This window comes from Protopterus annectens, chromosome 2.part0, assembly GCF_019279795.1.
Source record: "Protopterus annectens isolate FY-2018-M chromosome 2.part0, PAN1.0, whole genome shotgun sequence".
In the NCBI taxonomy this organism is placed as follows: Eukaryota; Metazoa; Chordata; order Ceratodontiformes; family Protopteridae; genus Protopterus; species Protopterus annectens.
In genome coordinates, this window is record NC_056728.1 from 1,158,951,644 (window position 1) to 1,158,960,917 (window position 9,274).

General features: G+C 36.7%; 1 protein-coding gene across 2 annotated transcripts in view; it reads left to right on the plus strand.

The window, feature by feature from the left end:
• The first annotated feature begins 1,957 nt into the window (after positions 1 to 1,957).
• The window catches only part of ABCG2 (ATP binding cassette subfamily G member 2 (Junior blood group)), an 897,562-nt gene continuing 890,245 nt past the window's right edge, over positions 1,958 to 9,274 (plus strand). The window contains exons 1-2 of one of the 2 annotated variants that reach the window (XM_044061359.1): positions 1,958 to 2,323; positions 6,398 to 6,496. The gene's annotated coding sequence lies outside the window, so the exon portion shown is untranslated. The remainder of the gene's footprint in view (positions 2,324 to 6,397; positions 6,497 to 9,274) is intronic. The other variant, XM_044061358.1, reaches the window with a different exon arrangement.

Sequence of the window (9,274 nt, forward strand, 5' to 3'; positions counted from 1 at the left end):
ATCTCCTATATGGTATGATCCTAAGAAGCCTGATTAACAGATATGAAATTGCCAGTGAAAAGTCTACTTTGAATGATTACTTGATTATGACAGGCAGTTCATAGTTTAAATATCTTACATTAAGGCCTGTGGACCATAGTGGAACACAGACGTCACATTGGGATAGAAAGATGTACCCAGACACAGATATAATGCTTTTTAACATATAGCTAGACTTGCACAACATTTTATAGAACTGAAATATAAGATTAGATCTTTTAACAGTCCTGTTTATGGCCATCTACTATGTCAAATTATTATCTTTTAACGTTTTATTATTAGGGACTTTCTTAAGGCCCACTTTAATATTTAAATTCTTCATTAACAAATGCTATGTAGACCAAACATGGTTTGCCTCTGATAAAACAATACACTTTTTAATGCCGACCTCAAAACTGTAGTCTTTCCTCTTTTGGTAGGTTATGATTTACTGGAATTCTTTTATAGATTTTTTTTTCTGTAACCTTACAATCAAAATAATATTCCCATCACACATTGCTTAAAGCACTAAAGTAGTTATAGAAATATTATAATACAAGTTATAGTTATGATAAAATCATATATTAATGGTTGCACCCTCAGAAATTGTTGCCATTTTGCTGAGTTTAAGGATTTAATTTCAAACACTCTGGCAGAAAGAAGTTCATACACTCTATTCCTTCTAGTAAAGTGAAGGAACTCGATTCCATTGCTTTCTTATCAGTTTCGATGACAGACAATTGCAAGTCAAAACATAGTTGCATAGATGGAGCATTGTATAATATGCGTGTGTGTGTGCATAGCTCTCACCTGTCTAGATTTTTGCCTCATATTTTGGTCTGTTCCTCATAAAACGTGTGGTTTTCTGGCAAATCATTTAGGACTAAATTCATTAAATAATGACAGATATTTAAGTTTCAAACTTCATGTCCTTCACGAAAATGCAAGGCAATGCTAAACCTTTTATCCTAGCAGCTTTCCAAGTTTATACGAGTAATATTTAAATTTTGTCTCCATTTTTGGACCTTTCTCCCCCCATTATTTTAACTTTGTCCAGATTTCTTGTGCTAACTTGGTGGAGATGTATGTATGTGTATGACTGTTGTTAGTGTTGTAGCACATGGAAATCTTCAATTTTGTTCTGCACTTGGGAGAGGGGATAACTTTGTTAACCACCTTTTGGACATAAGAAAGATAGGTAACAATGTTTTTTAAGTATCTTTCAGCACTGCTAATCACTAGTCTTCTGCAAGGGCATAGCCACCATAGAACAGCATCAATAATTTTAAATTGCTTTAAAACACTTCTCACTTTCCCTTTTTAACAGAGGCAACACAGCCTGTATCATAGTTTATAAAGCTGTTATAGGGTCAAAAGATACACTCAATGTCAGTACGGCAATGCTAAGCATGCTGTAATTTTAAAACTGTACAACACTTTGTGCTCCAACAGTTTTCGGTCTTTCTTATTTTTTTTTTTCTTTTCTCTCTAGTACATTGGATCAACTAAAGCGCCGTATCTGGCTTCAATAACGATAGGGTTTCCACCTTTTCAAATGCCCAAAGTAGGACGTTTTTTGTACAAACATCAGATTTTGCAAGGCAAAACATACCCACGGCCAGTACAAAGGACAGCATTTCACTTTTTTGCCTAAATAAACACTTATTCTTGTAGCATTTTAGTTGCTTATTCTGTTTCTTATAACATTTAGGTGTTTCAGAAAGAGAATAACTGTTTTATGCAACTATTACATTAAATATAGGAAATATGTTTGTCCTACTATCTCAGGACGTTTGCCATTTTTTCAATTTTTATGCAGGACACAACTGCCCAAAGAGGGACTGTCCCTCACAAAGTGGGACAGATGGTAACCCTAAATAACGATGTTACAACGTTCACATTTGCGGAAAACGTAGATCTGCTCTCTCTCTCTCTCTCTCTCTCTCTTTCTCTCTCTATTTTCTCTCACTGGCAGTACACGGAGCAGGTAAAGCTCAAAGCACAAAACTCCACATAAACTGGTGTCCTAACCGCGAAATATCATAAAATGTATCTTATTCAAGTAAGGAGACTAAATTAAGATGTAAAACTTATGTGATGTTCCAGCCTTAAATGAGGGTGAAATGTGACAATCCCACCAGTACTCCCAAACACACCTGGTACACGACTTGACGCTGAAGAAAACTGTTATTGACACTTTCAAAGGCAGTGCTAAGGGCTTATGTAACTTGTCACACTAGGGCGGCTGTTCTTTGCCCTCACAAGTGCTGTTTTACTTCCCTGATTAGGTTCTACACTTAACAAGGTAAGAGTCGACTTTCTGAATATAACTGATACTTTCTTGTTATTTTTGTAAGAGAATATTTTAAGTAAAACTGCAGTATGTAAAGTATATAATAACACGCCAACTGACAAAAACGTGAAATTAAATGAATGTTAGAATTTAATGACTTTTTGTTTACTCGTTTATACTTATTGTTTTTATACAATAGTATTATTAAGTAGCATTAGTTCTAAGCGGCTATGTAATTTTTCTTTTGCGGTTATCTAGCCTAGCGTTTCACAGCGGTTTTGTTTTAGCACCTCTGATTATTAAAATGCTTAAAAGTAAAGTGGCACAGTATTGGGCGTATAATTAAAAAAGTAATAACATAATTGCCGACTGTTTTTTATGTGTGCCGTGTTTATTTGCTTATTTTACGTAAGATACAAGGGTATTTGCTAAACGAGAAGTGAACGAAGTTGTCCGTTTCGTAGCTCTCAACTTAATCAGGGAGTAATCCAGAAATAATCAGGGAGACTTCTAAAATATTAATAGAATTAACTTGAAACATTGGCAAAACAAGCCAATGTGAGTTTTTCAAGTAAAGGAAGCCGATAACTCAGATTATTAACACTATTTATTAAGAGTAACACACCACATTTTCTGTGAAAGTCAAGCGCTTTATGAAGGATTAATAAGGACAGAGATAAAATCTGAGTAAAATTCAGGGACAGTTGAGATGTATGGGTTGTTTTGTTGCATAACCGTTTCTTTCATGGATGTTAAAATATATTTTTCAAGTACCTCCGCTCACTTCCTTTAACATTTACCTGTTTTATATCCTCGATATTCATAGAAGAGTGCATTCATTTGTTTGACAAACGCACTATTTACTTTTCTTCCCTTTTTATTGCTGTTTGTGTCAAATTCCGACTAGCCCTTCTGGAGATTTCCAGGTGGGTCCCGCGCTGTTAGACACGTGTCAACCGTGTCACTCCTACAGAAAATAACATTTTTATTATGCTAGTTGGGGTGTACATCAAAGTGTGGCCCATCCAAAAGTTTCAGATTAGGAATTCACTCTGTTAGGCACCTGTTACTATGTAGTTTTTCAAGTTACCACTTATAGTAAAAAGGCAGTATGGGATCTTCATCAAAGTCAGACTGGTCCATCTTGGAAAGTTTTTCCTAACTATCAGTCTTTAAGATGTGTGCCAACAGTGTAATTTCAAAATAAGTTATCATTTTTAAAATATAGTTTGGAGTCTTACTAAATGTTTGTATTGCAAATAACTGATGTGCTGGGGCCCCCTGTTCCCCCAGTCACAGCAAGTAATTTTATTTTGATATTTTTTTCACTTTTGTCAAATTAACAAAAGCTAGTACATGAATCTTGTGTACTTAGTAAACCAGATAAGTAATAATAATTTTATTTATGTCTCCTTTACAATTCAAATATATCTTGGATGTAGCAACAGTGTTTTGTCAAATTGTAGATGTCACAGTTTCATTAAATATATTAGTGGTAGGCATTCTCTCCTCTAAAACTTCAATCATGGCCAGCTTTAGGCACTTGCAGTACCCTGTGACTGCAAGGGGCCCCTCAATTATCATTGACTGTGTAAAGGCCCCAGAAAAGCTGCTGATTGTTGGGGGAAAATAAGGAGGAAAAAAATATTAATTTACGATCACAAAAAAAGGGTTCTGATATGATCCTGTTACGATAAGGCTGATAATCAGTGAATGGACATGAGCAAGGTAAACATTAGAGGTAGCAACTCAGAGTGACCAATCTCAGTGCTTATCTTGGATTTTAAAAAGAAATGATACCCCTGATTTTCAGGCATGATCTTCTCTTTTGGGAAGTTTTATAAATGGTGACAAAACACCATATAATATAACTCTTAATGTCTTTGTTCAAGAATTCTGGGCAAAGCCAAAAATAATAGCAGAATAAAGGCTCAAAACCAGGAAAACTTTTTAAATATTACTCTAATTCACTTACAAAGTTAATAGAGTAACACCTTTTGTATCAACATGCATTTTCTAGACAGTGCAAAGTATGATTTACCAGCAAATCAGACTTTTTATGAGGGACAGAACAACATTATGAGGCAAAATCAGGGAGATTCCTTGAAATTAGGGGCAGTGGCAGGTATATATTACTCTTCATTGAGGTAAATAAAAGTGACTTTCTCCTGCTGCTGTTTGATGACTGCTAAACAGTCAATGATCTGGCTGTGACAGTACCAGTGTTGAAAAATGTATTGCTATTTACTAAAATCAGTGTAAAACTAGTGTCACTGTGACTTTTGCATGTATGTGCATGTGTGTGTTGTGTTGTAGTATGAGAGTAACAAGCTGGAAGTAATTTATTTCACTTTCTAGCACAAACATCAACAGCATTGCGATTAATCTTTTGTGTGTCTGTGTGTGTGTGTGTGTGTGTGTGTGTGTGTGTGTGTGTGTGTGTGTGTGTGTGTGTATGTGTGTGTATGTGTGTTTTAGGGGTAATGTGGTTGCAGTGCATGTAACAGTAATACTTTGGCCATGTTTTCTTTCACTTACCATTGCAAACATAGATATTACACATGATAGGTAGTTTATCTTTGGTAGTTTGGCAGAAAGAGGGTGTGTATGAAAGCAGCTGTTCTTTGCCGTGGTGGTGCAGTGAGTAGCACTGCCATTTCACAGTGCTTTGCTGTGGTTGAGTTCTTGGCTGTAGCTTTTAACTATGTAGAGTATGCATGACCTCCCTGTCTGTGTATGCATCTATTCATGTGCTCAGGTTAGTTACAGCACCTCAAAAACATACAGCAGGTGAAATGGAATTTCTACAGTTTCCCTGAAGACAAATTGGTTTGTGTGTGTATGTGTGTGTGTGTGTGTGTGTGTGTGTGTGTGTGTGTGTTTATGCACATGTAGGCAAAAACATGCTTGCAAAAAGTATCATTGATTTTGTATGTGTAAACATGTACACTCAGTAATGACAGGCATGTACATAACTGTTCTGGGTAGCACTAAAAATCAATGCAGTTAGTAAATAAGTGAAACATTATTCCAGTCCTGTGTGCAGAGTTGTTATAATGTATCATTGTTGTAACCAAATGTCAGTCACTGTGAATGTCTCTTTGTGAAATGGCCCAACACCGTGTTGTACACAGTCCTGTCATAATGAAACAGCACTGTAGCTACAGTTCAGTCTATGCGTACTGCTCGTAAAACTCTGCAGCATGAACTAATAGGTTGTTTAAAAGGGGTGGCAGTAATAGGGTGATAATTTGACTGGAAGTTTCCAGGGGGCCCCCAACTTGACACTTGCTGGGGGCCTCCAAAATGCTAACACTGGCCCTGTGTGTTATGCATGATAGCTGTGTTAAAATATTAGATCTACTGGCTACGATTACTGTGTTTTACCTACCAGCTTGTTAGCTTTGCAGAAGCCACAGGCTTTTTTAGACCCTGCCCCTATCTTTCTTTACAAAAATGTATGTAAAATGCATAACACATCCAATAGCTATTAACATTATAACCATACTTATCAACTTATTTCCTCAAGAGTTCTTGAAAATGTTAAAATAATTGGGGGAGGGGCACTAAATACTTATCTAATACACTTAAGATAATAACATTTTGCAGTGTGCATTTTCAGAGCAGTAAATGGTATTAAACTGTAATGTCTGGCACTACTGACTGACCGTATTCCTCAGAAATTTAATTTTATGGGGGACAGGGCAAAAATATGAGGGAAAATCAGGGACATTTGACAGGATTGCTTTGAAATCACTTAACATTTTGATAGGGCAGCCAGAGCTCAGGGGCTTAGTTCTTAATTTGTTTGGTGTTTTCTTTTTCTTGTTTTTATTTATGCATGTTCAAGTAGGTAATGGGAGCATACGTCTCAACTGTCCCTAATTTTATCCATACCTCTCAATCTCATAGACAAAGAAATCTGGACAAAGTATAATAATAAGGGGACAAAGGCCCAAAAATGAGGACAGATTTCAAATATTGCTTTTATAAACTTAAAAAGTTGCAAGAGTAATAGGTTTTGCATTTACATGCATTTTCTGAATGATGTGAAGTCTAAAACTGAAATATCTTGTCATTATTTAGTGATTTCAATCCGCAGCGATTTGCCAGAAATTTATGAGGACAGACCAAAAACAGAAGGCAAAAATCTGGATATTCTGCAAAAATCTGGACAATTGAGAAGTATGATTTTACCTCACAATTTTTGTCCTGTCCCTTTTAAAATTGTCGATTCTGTGGTAAAGCACCAAGGATTACAGACAGGAATGCTAGTCATTAGACTTAGAGTTTCATATTGTTCAAGAAATTCATGTTCATGCAAAACCTATTGTTCTTGACTTTTAAAAGCATCAGATAGTGCAGAAGACTAAATCTCTGAGCTGCTTCCTGTGCTCACCATACATGATTTGCTTCTCTCCACCTTCACTCGCCTACAGTGTCATGCTGAACAGTCATGTAATCAAACAATTTGTTGCCGGGCTTACTTGGTCAACAGGTTAGGTTTAAAAAAAAAGTAATTAAAAAATTGTCCCTGAATTTGGGTTTCTGCCCTCCCACACTATTTTTGGCTTTGTCTACAATTCTTGATGATGTAAATCTTTTAGATGTTATATGCTGTCTTTGATATAGTGTAGATATACGAAACCATTCACTCACATATCTTGCCAATATCCTCGGCCAAGTAAGTACAATTCAGTTAATTTTATGACTGCCTGACCCCACATTAATGAATGAAATGACATGGGCAACCATGAGAAGCATCAGAAGTTCCAATAGCACAGTCACTTCTACTTGTATTTGATGTGGCGCTATTGGAAAACAAACCAACTTTATCTAGGAGGGATTGGTAACGCTTATGATGCATGTATTACTGAAATTTATTTTAGCTTGTTTGTTTTTGTTAACCGAGACAGAGCACTGATCTCATACTCCTTTTTTTGGGTTTAGTCTAAGACCAATATCTGGTTTAAATGATTTGCTCGAGTGACAAAATTAGACAATGGAGACTGTGGGAATCAAACCCTGGACCACAAGACAGCTTGTTACCACTTTTTAATCCTGTATACTAATTTTCAGATGTTGTTGGTGCAGAGGTAGTGAATCTGTTTGCACTGCTTGTGATTCAGGTTTGAGTGTGTCTTGAGTAATCAGAGAGCCAGGAAGGGTAAGTCTGAGGGGTTTATTCTTTGTTGTGAGGGTTGGTGGTCTTCTGTCCATCTCAGATTTGCCATGTGGCTATGACTGCATGCTAGTTTTGGCAGAATGATAGTTGCTTGCATGATATTTGTGGATGTAAATATCCAGTTTACTGTACTTGGTTTTATGTGACCAGGTTATGGCAGCAGAATGAAAAAAAAAAATCAGTTTGCCTTCCTGCAGGATGTCAGTTATAGCTATCTACTGTTGTCTCATGTGTCTCAGAGTTCTCTGAGGCTGTAGTGTAGGTGTCTGCTGCCGGGGGCGGCATATACATCGCACAATCCCCTTGTGGAGATAAATATTTTGTACCACCATGTAAGTGCACAATAAGTAACAATCTTTTTTTTAACATACAGATTTTGTGGAGATGTATACACACACCCTTGGTGTATAAGCTCTTAACTTCAAGCTCAGACCCTGTATATCAGTTTGGATGTCTGTTAGCATATATAATGTAAAATATGGGTAGACACATGCACAGACACATATGCAAGCACATACTCAATACATTTTTGAAATTAAAATATAAGGAGCATAGGTCAATATGCTAATTCTTGGCTGATACTGTCTGGCACAGTGAAACCATCTATATTGCAGTGTCACAGTTAGCAGGATGCCATTATAAATGGCATACTTCAACTCTGCTTGCATTACTGCACAACTTCCATAAGTTACTAAGTGGCATGGTTGCTGCATTGGTTTAATTAATTGTGCTAGATGTTCATTCCTGACAGAACTGACTAGTGTTTTAGGAATACTATGCATTGCGCTAGTGGTTACTCACCTTTTTGCTTGTTGTATAATGCTGCTTTTATTTATTTTCACTTAAAAGGTTCTTGAATGATGGAATTATTGTTATAGGTGAGGCCCTTTTAAGCCTAACCATATTTTCACATTTGTAAATGACAGTATACATTTCCTAGGTGCATCTAATTGGGTTTTTAGATGACTATTTACAAACTGCCTCTGCCCACCAGGGGCGTAGACACTATTCCAGGAGTAAATTTGATGCAGTTCTCTGAATCATTTCCAATACTGATGTCTCCAAAGATGTCAGATGATAAAGAATATCCCTTCTTTGCCTAATGCTAGAGCTAAGGGCTTTTTTGTTGGTACCATATCAGCTACAGTCTTGAAAAAGTGCAACATACATTATTGGAGTTGCTTACAGGTGCAGACAAGCCACACAAGAATTTGAGGAGCAAAGGCTGGAGTGATAAAAATCACAACAAAGAACTTACTCTTAAAAGACCTAGCGCAGAATCTTCCAGAATATCAGATTAAAACTTTATTTAGGAGCAGACCCATAGCCAGATATGACAGAAAGTGTAAATAATGACTGGTTAATTGTGTTTTTGTGATGTTGAGAGTTTATGTGTAAAGAAAGCTGTGGATGGATTTTTCCTAATGCAAATTTGCAGACCACAGCATTTAAGGCCCTGTGTTATGTAAATGGTGCAGACAAGCTGTCTGTATTGCTCTTTTTCATGCAGTTAGCATCATGTAGCTGCTCTGCTTACACTTTTTATCCTAGCCCACTGCCTGTCCCTGGCACACTTGAAGGCATCTCTAGTCTAAGTCCGCGATTATTCCATCTGTCCACTTCTCTGCCTTGCCTAAACCTCATGCATTCAGGCAGAAAGTGATGCCCCCATCTTTGTCACCTGTTTTTCTTCTCTAGATTTATTCCATTATGCTCACGTTCTCAGTACCTTATATACCTATTTTCATGTTCTTTTGTTTCCCCTTTCCTTCAGTTTA